The sequence below is a fragment of the Cavia porcellus genome, unplaced genomic scaffold (assembly GCF_034190915.1).
Source record: "Cavia porcellus strain 051 isolate PalLab524CR breed Dunkin Hartley unplaced genomic scaffold, mCavPor4.1 scaffold_20, whole genome shotgun sequence".
In the NCBI taxonomy this organism is placed as follows: domain Eukaryota; kingdom Metazoa; phylum Chordata; class Mammalia; order Rodentia; family Caviidae; genus Cavia; species Cavia porcellus.
Genome location: NW_026947503.1, coordinates 42302155 through 42317490, shown reverse-complemented (window position 1 = coordinate 42317490; position 15336 = coordinate 42302155). Strand labels below are relative to the sequence as shown.

The following is a 15336-nucleotide window of genomic DNA, read 5'->3' as shown; positions in this document are numbered from 1 at the left end:
TTACTTCCACTTCTATCCAGGAGATAGAAAGTTACAAGAAAATATTGCTACCAAAAATTTAAAAAGTGGGGTGACAGAAAATGAAAAATATTCAAGTACTACAAATGAAAGAAAAAAGAAGAAACAAAAAATGAAAGATAAATAAATAGAATTTTCAAGACGGTGGAACTCAACCTGAATGTTATTATATTAAATACCATAGTGTAAATATCCCTAACAAGAGGTAAGAATTGGATAACTAGTAAGGCAAAAACATATTACCCATAAGAAATGTACATTAAATATAAAAGTGCAAGTAATTTTAGTGGCTTTGCTTATGGGATAGATAAAATGGCCACAATCTGAAGAAAGAGGGTCCTTTAGTGTCTTCCTCCCATATGAAATGGCTGAACAGAATTTTTAAAAAATAGAAAAATAAAAGTTCGAATAGATTCTAAGTAAAACATTGTGGAAAATAGATTATATTAATGCTAAGAAACATGTAACGTGATTATATTAATATCAGTGAAGATAGAGTTCAAGCAAAGGATATTATGAGAAAAAATTATAATGATAAATAAATTGATTTTTCAAATACATAAGTTTCTTTTTTTTCAAGAAAAATAAATTTCCAGAAAATCTCTAGTTTAAATCATTTTTCTCATTATAGAACTACATTAAATCCATGTGAAGGTGTACATATTATTTAAAGTGCATTCTCTGGCCATAAAGAATTAAATTATGTATCAGTAATAGAAATACATCTGGCAAATATCTAATATTGGAGAAAATATCTTAATTCTAAATAGTGTTTTAATTTAAGAACAAACTAAGGGGAAATTGGAAAGAATTCTAATGAATTAAAAAGAAAATATTTCAGAATTTTTGACTGATGCTAAAGTAGTAAGCATAATATGTATAACATTCTGAACATGTAATACAAAAGAGGAAAGATTATAAGTCAACAACATCTACTTCTACCCTAGGAAACTTATGAGAAGCAAATTCTTACTAAACAGAAGGAAATAAGTACAGAAGTCAATGAAATTCAGAAATAGCAAAAATAAATGAAACAGACATTATTGAGGAGAATTCAACATATAAATCTCTAGTCAGAACATTCAAGAAGTTAAGACACAATTACCAATACATTTAATAAAAGAAATGACATCACTATGGAACATACAGATATGAAAATAAAATGTGAATTATAGTATTTTTAGGCACATGAATACAGAAAAATAAATTCTGTGAAAGACACAACACACTAAAGTTCATTGAGTAATAATAAAATTCATTAAATATAGATAATGTGAATGGATCTATATAAATTTTAGAAAATGAATTTGTATTAAAAACTTTCTACAAAGGAGTCTGCAGTTCCAATTGGCCACCTTAGTGAATTACACCAACATTTAAAGGTGAAATGAAATAGATGCCCCACAACCTTTCATAAAACTAGGAAAGGAGGCAATGTTTCCCACCCAATATTTTTTAAATGACCACTATATGCTACTACAAACAATTACTTTCTAGAAAAGAAGTATAAAAATAGGATATATATTTTGATTTTCAAATAAAATTTTACAAACCATAACACAAAATAACAGTCGTCTCTACAGTAGGAATTGGCTGAAAGACATCCCGTGGATATCAAATCCTTAGATGCGTATATCTTACCATAAAATGGTGTATAATTTGTGTATAAACTATCCATATCTTTTCATATCCTTTAAATCATATTTAAATTATTTGTAATATTTAATAAAATATTATTGTTAAGCTGGTGATGGTTATATTGTTAAGAGTAGAGTGACAAAATTTCTTTTTTATAATATTAAAAGTGGAATTATTTATTTCAAATAGTTTCAATACATAGTTGAATTCATGGATATAGAACCCAAACATATGAAGGAAAAAACTGGATATGATTTTTTTTTTATTTCTAGGGGAGTTTATCTTAGAAGTATTGACAATTACTTACATTAAGAGATTGAAAAAAAGTGATAGCACAATACACACAGCAAAATATTTTATAAAATTCAATATCTAGTTTTATAAAAATCCTTGGCAAGTTATGAACAAAGGAAATTTTACCAACCTTAAATATAATATGTAAAGGGCTGGGGATTTTAGCTCAGCAGCATAAGCTCCTGCCTTGAAAGTGTGTGACCATGAGTTCGATCCCCGGTACCAAAAAAGAAAAAGAAAAGAGTAAGAAAACATACAGCTAATATAATCCTTAATGGTTGAATGACTGAATGATTTGCATTAATATCAGAACAAGAGAAGAATGTTTACCATCACTGCTTCTCTTCAGTATTCTATTAAAGTATCTCCTCTATGAAATGAGCAAAATAAAAGCCACGTAAATTGGAAGGATGAATGTAATCTTTACTTTTAACATAACTGCCTATGTAAAGTATAATGATGGCATATAAATTTTATAAGGTTATAGGACTGATGATAAATACATAAAAATCTATTGTATTTCTATATATTAGAAAAAACAGATATGGAAAACTTTCTAACAATATTCATAATACCTTAAAATGATATATTTAGTTATAAAAATAATAAAAGCAGTATACTAAAAGTTCAAAAAAATCTGAAGACATAAAGATTGGTAAATAAAGAGATACTTTTTCCTTCATCACAAAATTATACATTGCTGAAGTATCATTTTTTTCCTATTTAGGTTATATATTCTAAGCAGTTTCCATTGTTATCTTAGCCAGTTATTTCATAGGCTGTCAGAATGACTCTGAATTTTATATGAGAATCCACACAGTGTAAAGGGATAGAGTGAAAAATACTAGACACTGTAATAACTGCAAGACCCAGATCCAAGGGCGACAGATGCGGGAGGCATGTCTGAGGAGGGCGGCAGTCATGGCAGTATCTCACCACATAGTCTCACAGCTCCTGCTCTTTCTGCTCACCTGATACTCCTGTCTCTTTCACTGGGTCAACTGGGTAATTTTATTCTTTAGTTAAAGGGATTCCTGATGTTTATTCGTCCTCTGCCTGGTTTCTACTATCTCTATTTCTCCTCCTGGCTACTTCCAAAAGATGGCTTTCATAGCTAAATGATGGGGTAAACACCAGAGAGGGAAACCACTGATTCCTATTCAGAAAAATACTATTGAAATTCTAGGGGGTGGCCTGAAGATTTCATAAAGTGTTGCTCCTTCTCCCTTTAATTTTTTTTTTTTTTTTTTTTTTTTTTTTTTTTTTGCTGTAGAAAGTGTTTTTTCCCTTAAGATGCTAGCTGGGCTGTTAAAACCTCTTACTCTTAAGCTGTTCCTCTGCATGGCTTCCATTATGAGTGTGGCTAAATAATTCTTAATGAATCCTCCTTTATCAGCAATGCTCAGCTCTTGTGAGCAGGATTTGCTACTCTTAATTCCACATGGAACACAAATGGGTCACCAAATTGTCCGTAGCTATTACTGACAGGATATGTTGTCATCATTTAATTACATTAAATGCTCAAATTTTGAGTCTTATTTAAGTGATATAGCTATACATATTCAGTACAAGGGATGTAAAAAGTTATGTCCATAGTACTAAATGGGGCTTGACAATTCCATTGTATAAGGAGAGACTGAAATTTGTGCTATATAACAAAGGAGTTTAAATAAAAACATATGTGGAAACCAACTACTTCCTGGGATTTGTAGACACCTTTATGTATCAAGTAGTCATAGGATCCCAAGTGTCATGACATTGGGGAAGTCGCCTTTTGATGACTGACCAGAATTCCACTTGAGAAGAGGCACAGAGAAGATGCAGGGCATCAGAGGTCTACGCTTCCTTTTAGTGTTACTGTCATTGTTATCCGTGTAAACTTTCACTCACTTATCACAATGTGTGTCCCAAAATTATATCTTAAATAAAATAAAGTAAAAATTAAATCTTAAATAAATCACTTCCAAAAGCATGTTATACTAATCTCAGGGCTAAAATCCATGTGTGTTTCGCTTAAAAGTGAAGGTTCCACCATCATTTGGTTTGACACTGTACTAGGCTTGTTTTTTTAAAATGCTAATAGTTTTTACATAAATGGAGGTAAAGTGAAAAGGAGTATTAGGAAACATTGAGAAAAGCAAGATACAGACACTATGGAGCCGGGGATTTAGCTTGGTGGCATAAGTGCCTGCCATGCAAACACCACGTAGTGAGTTTGATCCCTGGAATCACACACACACACACACACACACACACACACACACACACACACGCACACACACACACACATTATTTGTGACAAGTATGTGCACTTAGATATTTAGAAAGTATTTCTATTTTTGAAATTAAATAAATGTAACAAGCACCACACATGGTTTTGCTACATTCCTAGACCGTATGAAAATTTGTATCCTAGGCTTTCAACACAATCATACTTAGGATCTATTTGAGTTGACAAAAAAACAAGCATTTAAGAAGAGAGAGGTGTATTTATTCATTGTGGTTGTTGAAAAAAATTACCAAAATTTGATAGCTGACAGAAAAGAAATGCATTTTCCTATAGTTCAAGAATCATAAGACTAAAATAATTATCACCAGCCCCAATTAAATTTTCATAAAGGTCATAGGACCTCTGGAGTTTTCAGGGCAAAAAAAAAAGTTTTTTTGTCTCTTCCAGCTGAGTGGTGGTTCTGGCATTTCATAGTTTGTGCATAAATAATTTCTACTGCCATGCGGCTTCCTCTTCAGTCTGTCAAATCTCCCCATTCCTTTCTCTTTTGTTGGTATTTCTGATTGTATTCAGACATGCTCACATAATTCTTAATTTGAAGATTTTTTTCTTAATTGTTAATGCATGGATTTTTGTTTCTAAATAAGGTTGCAGTATTTGTGGATACCAGAGTTAAGGTCTTGATAACACTGCAATTATCAGTGTATGATAATAACTCTCATTGCTATTGTTTCTAGTGATAAAGTAATACTACGTTTTAGAAATTTGGCTTTACTGAAGAAGAGAGCTGAATTCATGTTCGTATACCAGCTAAATCATATTGACAAAAATTATGAATGTCTGTGTATTTCATTTTCCCCATCTGTTAAATGAAGATATGTATGATTAATATCTGACAACATTGTCATAAAGATTAAATAGGAGACCATATATAAAATTTTGCACAGTTTAGACTTACTAAGTATCCCTAAATTATAGATATTATTATTTTTATGAGACTAATAAAATCACTAATTTATTTAAAACAAAATGCTTGCTAACCTAAAGGCTGTAAACTTCCATAAAATTTGGTGACTATTTTCAGAAGCTTACAATCCACTTGATGAGGCATTATTCAAATGCATATTATCCTAGAAAAGTGACAGATACATGCTGGAAATCATAAGTACTAGGGTTGTTCCAAGTAAGCTCGAATATTTTTATTATGATAAAATAGGCATGATAAAATGTTGATATACTATTCTTTTTTTTTTTTTTTTTGCTTTATCCTTTAGAGACAGACTTTCGCTATGTAGCTAAGTTACACTTGAGATCACTTTGTAGCTCAGGGTTTTCTCAAATTTGCAACAATCCTCCTACCTCAGCCTCTTGAGAGTTATAATTACAGGCGTGCATCATCACTTCTGGCTCTAACCATTCTTACATGTAGAATTAAGTGGTATAAAATATATTCATAAAGTTATGCAATCATCAATATCATTCATCATTGTAATTCTTCATTCCATAAAATTTAAATTCTATATAATTAAACAATAGCTCTCTATTGGTGTATTTTATAGGCACTGATAATTGCGATTTTTTCTTCTTACAATTTTTGACTAATCTGGTTTCTCATTTAAGTAAGACCACAGAGTACAGTAAATATATTTTTGTAACTAACTTACTTAAAATTCCATAATTGTCCTTTTTTATGCATGTTATAGTATACATTAGAATATCCTTTGCTTTTTTTATAAAGGATTACATTATAATGGTTAAGCCTATTTTATTATTTATCTATCCATCAATAAATATGTGGGTTATTTCCATATTTAACTGTTATTAATAATACTGCTACAAACATGGAGTACAAATAATTCTTTCAATCCTTACTTTCAATTGTTTTAGATATGTACTCAGAAGTGGAATTGCTCCATCATATGGAAGTTCTATTTTTAAAACATACTGTTTGTGAGTTGCTGTGCCATTTTGTATTACCACCAACAGTGTATGAGGGTTTCAACTCCATATTCTTTGCAATATTGGTTATTTTGGTTTTGTCTTTATTAGATAATAGCTTTATTAGTAGTTGTAATTGAGATGCAGTATCCGATGTCAACAATGTAAAGTAGGAAAGGTTTATTTTAGCATATGTTTTCATAGTTAGTGGATTCCTAGGCAGAAACCTCAGGGAGGAGGGAATGGAGGAGTAAAGCTTTTTAGTGGTGGCTTGGATTCAAGGTAGGGTAACAGTGCTCAAGAGGAACAGGATAAGGACAATGCTTAGTACACAAAATCACATTTCCACGATCCTGACACACTCAGATTCATGTTTTATTAATTTGTTAGATGTTTCTCAATCCAACCAAATTGATGAATCAAGATGAGCAGTCATAACCCCTTATTAACTTAACATTCAAACATTGTCTTAGCTTATCTTTGCTGGGTCAAAACAGCTGACACCAAAAATTAAAGGAAAGAAAGGTTTATTTTAATTCACAGTTTGTAGAGATTTCAGCCCATATTCTTTTGATTCCAAGGCAGGGCAGTATGGCAGAGGGGCACTGCAAAGGAAAAATAGTCAGCAAGCTGCAGCAGCCAACAAGAAAACCTTCTTTTATCTCATTCAGACTACACACCCTTTGTTGATGTCACCAGACTCAGAGTTGGCCTCCCCATTATCCACACTCAGAATGTACTAATTTCAACCAGTAGATTAATTTTATTTAGTACAACAAATTTTTAAAATTCCAATGTCACATCGCATAGATTCAGTCATTTTAGAAAAGTGCCTCCCATGAGCACATCAGGTTTTGGAGGGACATTTAGATACAAACCATAACACACATCTCCTTAAACCATATTTAATTTCTGAATAAATATAATAGCAAATCTATAATTCTTCCTAACACGAGATAATTACCTGGCATACAACCAAAAACACAATGATAGCTTTCCCATAGTCTCAACAGCTCTAGAGTTTTCAAGAACTCCAAGTTAAGCTCTCTTCCAAGAATCAAAGAAAATTCTTAACTATGTGTCTCTGTAAAAATTAAAAATAAAACAAAACCAAATAAAAAATTCACATAATCCTGTTACAATGTCTCAGGATGAACATTTGCATTCCAAAAGGGAAAAGTGGGATAGAAATTAATTTGGTCCAAAGTAAACCTGAAATACATCAGAAAAAATCATTAACTCCTTAGTTTTGTATCCAGGATCTGGGACACACAATGGTCCAAATGGCATGGGCGACTTCACCAATATGCCTGTGATAATTACAGTTTTCATGGTGTCTCTCTTGGGCTAATATTTGTAAACTTTCTCTGTTCACTTTTGATTACTCTTTACATGAAATATTTCATCTTGCTTTTTTATTTTTTGCATTTTTATATAGTAGTACATTTGCTTTAGATATACAGATAATATGGAGCTGTGTCCTTCTTTTAAGCCATCCTGACTAGAGAGTTTAATCCATGTACACTAATGTAATTATTGACACAGAAATGATTTATTTTGTAATTTTAATAATATCTTCTTTATGATTTTTCCTTCATTTTTGAATTGTTTCATTTGCGTTTGATTATTACTTTGTAGTAAGGTATTGATTTATTTGCATAGTTTTTCTGTCTTTAATAGCTATGTTTGGTAGTTACTATGGGAATCATATTTAATATTCTATCATTAAAACACTCCAATTTTGATTTATATCACTTGACTTTAATAATTCATAAAATTCTATGCTTCTTTACATCTCTGATCTCCCTTAAGTTGTTGATATCATAAAATTACATCTTTGTACATTTCTCCCCCAAAATATACTGTTATTTTATAGACATTAGTCTCCTCAATTATGTAGAATAAGTTTATAACTGTAAATCAAATTACTATAATGTTAGCTTTGTAAGTTGCCATGGACTTCATCTTCTTGAGATCTTTCTTCATATAAATTCCAGTCTCTGCCTTGTGTCCATTTATTTAACCTTGTTGTACCCTTCCAGTATTTCTCTTATGATGCATCAAGTGGAATAAAAATTGTTCATCTTGGCCTTATCTGAAATTTCTCAATAACTAACTTGCTTTTGAAAGACATTTGTACTGTATATAGTATTCTTGACGGGGGTATTATTTTGTGCTTTCTTTTATAACTTCAGATATATTGGCCTACCATATACAGTAAGTCCTCAATTTATGAGCAAATTCTACTCCAGAAGAATGTTCCTAAATTGGAGAAAAGGATCTATCCACATTTGCTTCTGCAATTACTGTGTGTGTTGATCCAAGAGCACATGAACAGCCTCCTGGCACAGGGATAGTGTGAGACACGGTTACCTCTACTGTATTAAGAGTTGGGATTAGCTGAATTATTCCACAATTTCTTGTTTAAATTTTGTTCTGGTAGTTGCAAGCTTTTACTAAACTCCTGAGTTCCTAAGCAGAAGTACTATACCAGTGTAATTGCTAAATAGAAGATATACCTCTCTTAAAAGCAGACATATGGTGGAAAATTTCACCATCTTCCGGGATTCTTTTCAATGTGACATTTTTTTATTAAAAAATGGCTTTGGTACTGGTAAGTAGTGGGTACAAAGTTATATATGACTAGGGCACATGTAGCAAGCAGTATAGAAGGTAGGAAAAGTATTTCTTCATTGACAGGCCAGAATACATCATGAAATATACGTGAACTATACAAAATGTAGTCCGAAAGCATTGTGGTCAATGCACTTGAATAAAATAAAAGCTCAGTGTGTGTCTGTCTCTCATGTATATATGAACACACACACATGCATGCACACGCAAGCACACACTGGGTTGATTTCTGAGTTCTAGGGGATGTTTATATAATATATGCTTCAAGATAGGAATGTAAAGGTGAACACAGAATGGAGTGAATAGAGAGGACAGAGGTTGTTCTTTAGGCTGCAACAACCTGAACAATCAAATTGAACCAGAGTTCTGTCACTGACACTATCCACTCATTTCACTGGGAAAGGACTTTTGGAGCAGGAGAGATATCTAGTGAATTGTGCATTCCATGATTTTTATACCATCCCTGAACTCTATACACTTTGTGTTAGTTTTATCCCTTTTCAGGTTATTACAAATTAATGTCTGCATACATTGTCAAATATCATTGAGGACATGGTAGAAAAATCTTCTCAGGTTAGGATTCATAGGATTAAACCATATGAAATATAAAGGAATTAATTTGCAAAAAAGTTTAGTGGAGGAGGGGTTAGATTATGATCAATAAAATATATTAAAACACTACAGATAAATATGCTTTCTTATCTCTAATGAAAATTAGATATCAATCTTTTTAATTATAATTATGAAATATATTTCAATTGTTTTTAAACTACAAACATTGATTAAAATATTTCTTTAGTTACTGTAGCAATTCATATGTTTTGGAGGAATATCCTCAGTGCAACAGGAGGCCTCTAACTGCCAGTGTTGCTGGGAAGACAGTGCTTTAATGTTGTAATCTCCTGTTTGGTCTGAAAAGGAGATCACATACAACAATAGTGGATACTCTGTGTCAAAACTAGACTTTATTTTAGAGAAACAAAGAAATCACCTGTATTACTTTATGGTGCATTAAATACGTACACATATCAAAGGACAGGAAAAAACATAAAAATATTTCAATTTAAGTCATATACTCAAATTGCTAAAAATATAGTCCACATTCAAGAGTGAATATCAAATTCGATTACATATAATGTGTGGCATTTTAACATATGCATTTTCAACATAAAATATATGTATAAAACGTAAGATGTATATATATATATATATATATATATACATATATATGTATATATATATAATAAAAGATACATAAATATATAAAACACACAACGTTTGAAAATACATTTTCATAGCCACGTGTTTTCTCTTTCAGGTACTTGTTTGTTGGAATACAATGAAATTGACCATGAACTAAGGAAAGCAAAATGTGAAGCAGCTCATTTGCCATAACAATCCAAAAATATGTTAGAAATGTTCCATACTACAAAATTTGATACTAGGAACTTTAGTAGAAATACTTTTCATTAGCCCATGACAATAAAACCTTACGTGAATCTGATAAGTTGACAGATAGTACAAAAGTCTGTGTTTTACATTATTTGAAAGATTTTCTAACACTAGTTAACAGTGTAAAATTGCTGAAAATTTGCCAAAATATGCTTTTTCCCTTCCTTTGTAACATATTTTCCTTTTAGTATGCATTAGATAATTTGTATCTAATTCTTTCTGATCTTCTGTGGGTAATTCATTTATCAGTCTGTTCAACAAATATTATTTATATGTACTATGTCTAAGATTATTAAACAATGATATTGTCAGAATAAATATCCCAAAAATAATATATTCTATTTCATTATTTTTTCCTATAAAATTTCTTTTAAAACATTTTGAAATATAATTGTATTTTAGAAACAAGAAATTTTATTCAGTTTCAAAGATATGTGTAAATTAATAATATTGGATTTAAAATGATATCTTTAAAGTACAGACAATGGACCATAGAATATTTTATTACATAATAACTGACCATTTCATGGACTCAGGTGGATCTTACAAAAGCATTTTCATTTCTTATGAAGTCTATTTTTCTAACCATTTAGTACATGAGATTCTCAAATTTACTGAGTTTAGAGCAGTAATTACTTTTGTTTCTCCAAGAAGAATATTGAGTATTTGGATTCATTGTCCAAAGACAGAGACTAATATGTGATAGGAAAAAATGAACTGATTAATTAGGTGTATCTCTAATGCATAATATATTTTTAAATTAAAACTCTATCTTCCTAGTGACTCAATTTCATTTAATTTATTACTCAAAAAATATTTTAAGTTGAAAATATCACAGTACTAAAAGCAAAGAAATTATTGCACAGTGCTTTTAGTTTCAAAACTATTTTAAGCCTCTGGAAATACACAAACTCTGCTGTGAAACATTTTCCAGGACAATTAAGTATGAGAAACATGGACCATCATAGGGTATCCTGAGTAGAACCCAGCAGGAGGAGTCTACATTATCATAGAAACTTCCAAGTGAGCCCACGGTACGGCCTTGCCACGTCTGTATACCACAAAGACAGACATGTGTGCAAATATCCTTTAGGATGATCTGATTGCTTCAATTTTCTTTTCTTTGCAACTGTCCAGTTACTCAGGATAGATTTGAACTGAAGGCATTTAAAAAATTTTATTTAAAGAGAAATAAAAACAGAAAAAGAGTACAAGTAATAACAGAATGTCAAAAAATAAACAGTAAGAAATCACTAGTTAATAGATTACATATTGTCATCTTAGAATATTGTACAAGTTACAAAATTAAAGCATACAAAGTGGACATTCAAACAGTGAGACAACAAACAGTTCTGTTCAATGATCCAACAAAAACTTAGTAATATGGTTATCTATCTTACACACTTAAATGCAGTTATATCCTTTAAAGTACTTTCTTTTCTTCTCTTTTTTACAATAACAATTACACATTTTGGGTTTTATTACTATCACAGTTCTTATTACAATTTTTGAAGAGAATAAAACCAAATGTGATGAAACAAAACAGAGTCAATCAAAACAAAAGGATGAACATAGTACATGATGTAAAAACACAAGGTGATCAACAATGGTTACCATAATGCGTCTTACTGACTTGTAGAGAATTGCCTATATTATCAGGTATAATAAAATTGAACAAAACAGAACAGAACAAAATTAAAAAAAAAAAAAAAAAAAAAAAAAAAAAAAAAAAAAAAAAAAAAAAACCAACTGAAACATTGGAGACATTACCGGACTTCAAAAGAAGATAATAGTCAAACCAGAATGGGCATCACAGTGAATCTTATTGTCTTCAAAGTTGGTGCCTATACCCTCAAACTTGGTACTATCAAACAAAACGGAATAGAGGAAAATCAGTCAAAACAAAATGGTGAGAGCAATACAGTGCTTCAAATCAAGTTAATAGGAAATCAAAATGGTTATTTTAATATATCCTTCTATTTTTTATTTTTTCCCTTAATTAAAAAATAATATAAAAATAAATAAATGAGATTGAGATAAAAGAAGACATAACAACACAACAGCACAGGTCAGAACAGAACAATTTAAGCAACATAGTGTTTCCTCACACAATAACCCGACATAACAGTAGTTACGATAGTGTCTCTTTCCTTGAAATATTTGACTATAACTTCATATGCTATAGCATCAAACATATAAAAATAGTATAAAAACAGTCAAGAGAATGAAAGTATTACAGGGTATTTAGAACCAACTAAAAGAAAACAAACAATGGTTTCTATATTATCTTTTTGTCTATAAAATTTTTTGTTTACATTATCACATATAATAAAATCCAATAAGATACAACATGATGAAACTGATGGAGACAGAAGAAGAAAAGTTTGATGGTTCTTCAAAACAAGATGATATTAAATCAGCACTAGCAATTATGATGTCTTCTTTTCTTCAAAATAGCTGTTCATACCATCACAGACAATAAAATCAAACAACCCAGAATAAAACCACTCCAACTAGTGAATGAAAACATTATATGGCTTCAAAGCAATATAAGGGGGAATCATGATTAACACATACTTTTATGTGTTTTATCATTTCTTATACTAGGGAAACTATTTGATATTTATACATGTGACTTTGACTTATTTCATTTATGATTATGGTCTCAAGCTGCACCCATTTATTTATAAATATTGCAATGTGATCATTCTTAAAGATGAGTAAGTAGTACGCCAATGTATAAAAATACCACAATGTTTTTATCCATTCCTCAGTTGATGGACACTTAGGTTTTTCCAAAATCTGGCTATTACAAATTGTGCTATTATAAACATGGGTACACATACATCACTGTAATATGATGCCTTCAGTTCTTCTGGGAATATACCTACAAGTGGAATTGCTGGAACAAATGGGACTTCCAATCCCAACTTTTTTTTTTTAATCTTTTCTTAAGATGCGGTCTCGCTTTTTTTGAGATGCGGTTCAGGCTGGCCTTGAGCTCACTTTGTAGCCCAGGCTGCTCTCAAACTCGCAACAGTCCTCCCACCTCAACCTCCCTAAGTGCTTGGATTACAGGCATGAGCCACCAGGCTCAGTTTTCAATCCCAGGTTTTTAAGAAATCTCCAGACCAACCTCCACAATGGCTGCATCAGGCTACACTCCCACCAATAGTGCAGGAGTGTTTCTTTTTCCCCACAGCCTCTCCAGCATTTGTTGTTGGTGGGTTTTTTGATCCTGGCCATTCTTTCAGGAGTGAGATGGAATCTCAGTGTGGTTTTAATTTGCATTTCACTAATGAATAATAATGATGAACACTTTTTCATGTTTTTATTTGCCATTTGTATTTCTTCATCTGAGACATGTGTATTCATCTCAGATGCCAATTTTGGACTGGATCTTGGAATTTTGGAGGTCTGATTTTTTTTTTTAATTCTGTATATGATTTACACACAAGTCCTTTGTCTGAGGGACAGTTCACTAAGATTTTTTCCCACTTTGTGCGTTTTCTTTTCACTATGCTGGGGATTTTTTTGACATGCAGAAACTTTTTTAATGAAAGGTGATCTCCGTTATTGATTCTGGGAAGTATTTCCCATGTGGTTTGATTCCTGTTCATGAATTCTGTACCTACCCATATGTCTTCAAGATTTTTAATCAATTTCTCTTCCAATAGATTTAGTGTTTCTGTTTTAATATTCACATCTTTGATTCATTTAGATTTTAATTCAGTACATGGTGATAGGCAAGGGGTCAGTTTTAGTTTTTAGCATATAGAGAGCCAGTTTTTCCAACACCATTTATTAAAGAAACTGTCGTTCCTCCAGTAAACACGTTTGGATCCTTTAACAAAGATAAGGTGGTTGAGTGTGTTTGTAGTTCTGGTTGTATCTTCTAATCTGTTCCATTGATCTTTGCCTCTGTTTTGATTCCAGTACTATGCTGATTTTGCTACGGTTGCTTTGTAGTATAACTTCAAGTCAGGGATTGTGATGCCTCCTGCCTTGCCTTTGCTGCTTAAAACTGTCTTTGCCATTCTAGGTCTCTTCTGGTTCCAGATGAATTTTAGGAGTGATTTCTCTAGATCTATGAGGTATGTGGTTGGTATTTTTATTGGCATTGCATTAAATCTGTATAACAGTTTTGGGAGAATGGCCATTTTCACAATATTTATTGTTCCTATCCATGAGCAAGGGATGTCTTTCCAATTTCTGAGATCGTCTCAGAAATATCTTTTTTCAGTGTATTAAAATTTTCCCTGCATAGGTCTTTCACTTCTTTTGTGAGAGTAATTCATAAATATTTCTTTTTTTTTTTTTTTTGGTTGCTAGTGTAAAGGGTGTGACTTCTCTTATTTCTCTGTCAGTGTTTTTGTCCTTAGGGTACAGGAATGCTATTGATTTTTGAGTGTTGATTTTGTATCCAGCTACATTGCTGAATTTATCTATTTTATCTAAGAGTCTTTCAATGGAATTTTGGGGTCTTCTATGGAGAGTATCATGTCATCAGCAAATAATGATAATTTAACTTCTTCTTTTCCTATCTATATACCTTTTATTTCTCTCTCTTGTCTAATTGCTCTACCTAGTATTTCCAGTAATATATTAAATAGGAGTGATGATAAGGGACATCCTTGTCTTGTGCCTAATTTTAAAGTTAAGGCCTTCAATTTTTGGCCATTTAATATGATACTGGCTGTTGGTTTGTCATAGATGGCCTTTATTATATTGAGCTAAAGACTATCTATTCCAATTTTCTGTAAGGTTCTTATCATAAATGAACGTTGAACTTTATCAAAAGGTTTTTCTGCATCTATAGAAATGATCATGTGATTCTTACTTTTGATTTTATTGATATGGTGCATTACATTTATTGATTTACATATATTGAACCATCCCTGCATGCCTGGAATGAATCTTACTTGGTCATGGTGTATAATCTTCTTGATGATTTGCTGCATTATATTTGCCAATATTTTATTGAGGATTTTGGCATTTGTGTTCATTAGGGAGATTGGTCAATAGTTATCTTTTTTAGTTGAGTCTTTCTCAGGTTTTGGTACTAGAGTAATATTTGCTTCCAGAAATGACTTAGGGAGGATTGATTCCCTTTCAAAGTCACTGAAGAGTTT

General features: G+C 31.5%; 1 non-coding gene across 1 annotated transcript; it reads left to right on the top strand.

Moving 5' to 3' along the window:
* Positions 1–257: 257 nt before the first annotated feature.
* Positions 258–400, top strand: LOC111758108 (small nucleolar RNA SNORA29). Its single transcript, XR_002792341.1, has one exon. It is a non-coding gene; the product is annotated as a small nucleolar RNA SNORA29 (small nucleolar RNA).
* Positions 401–15336: the final 14936 nt, after the last annotated feature.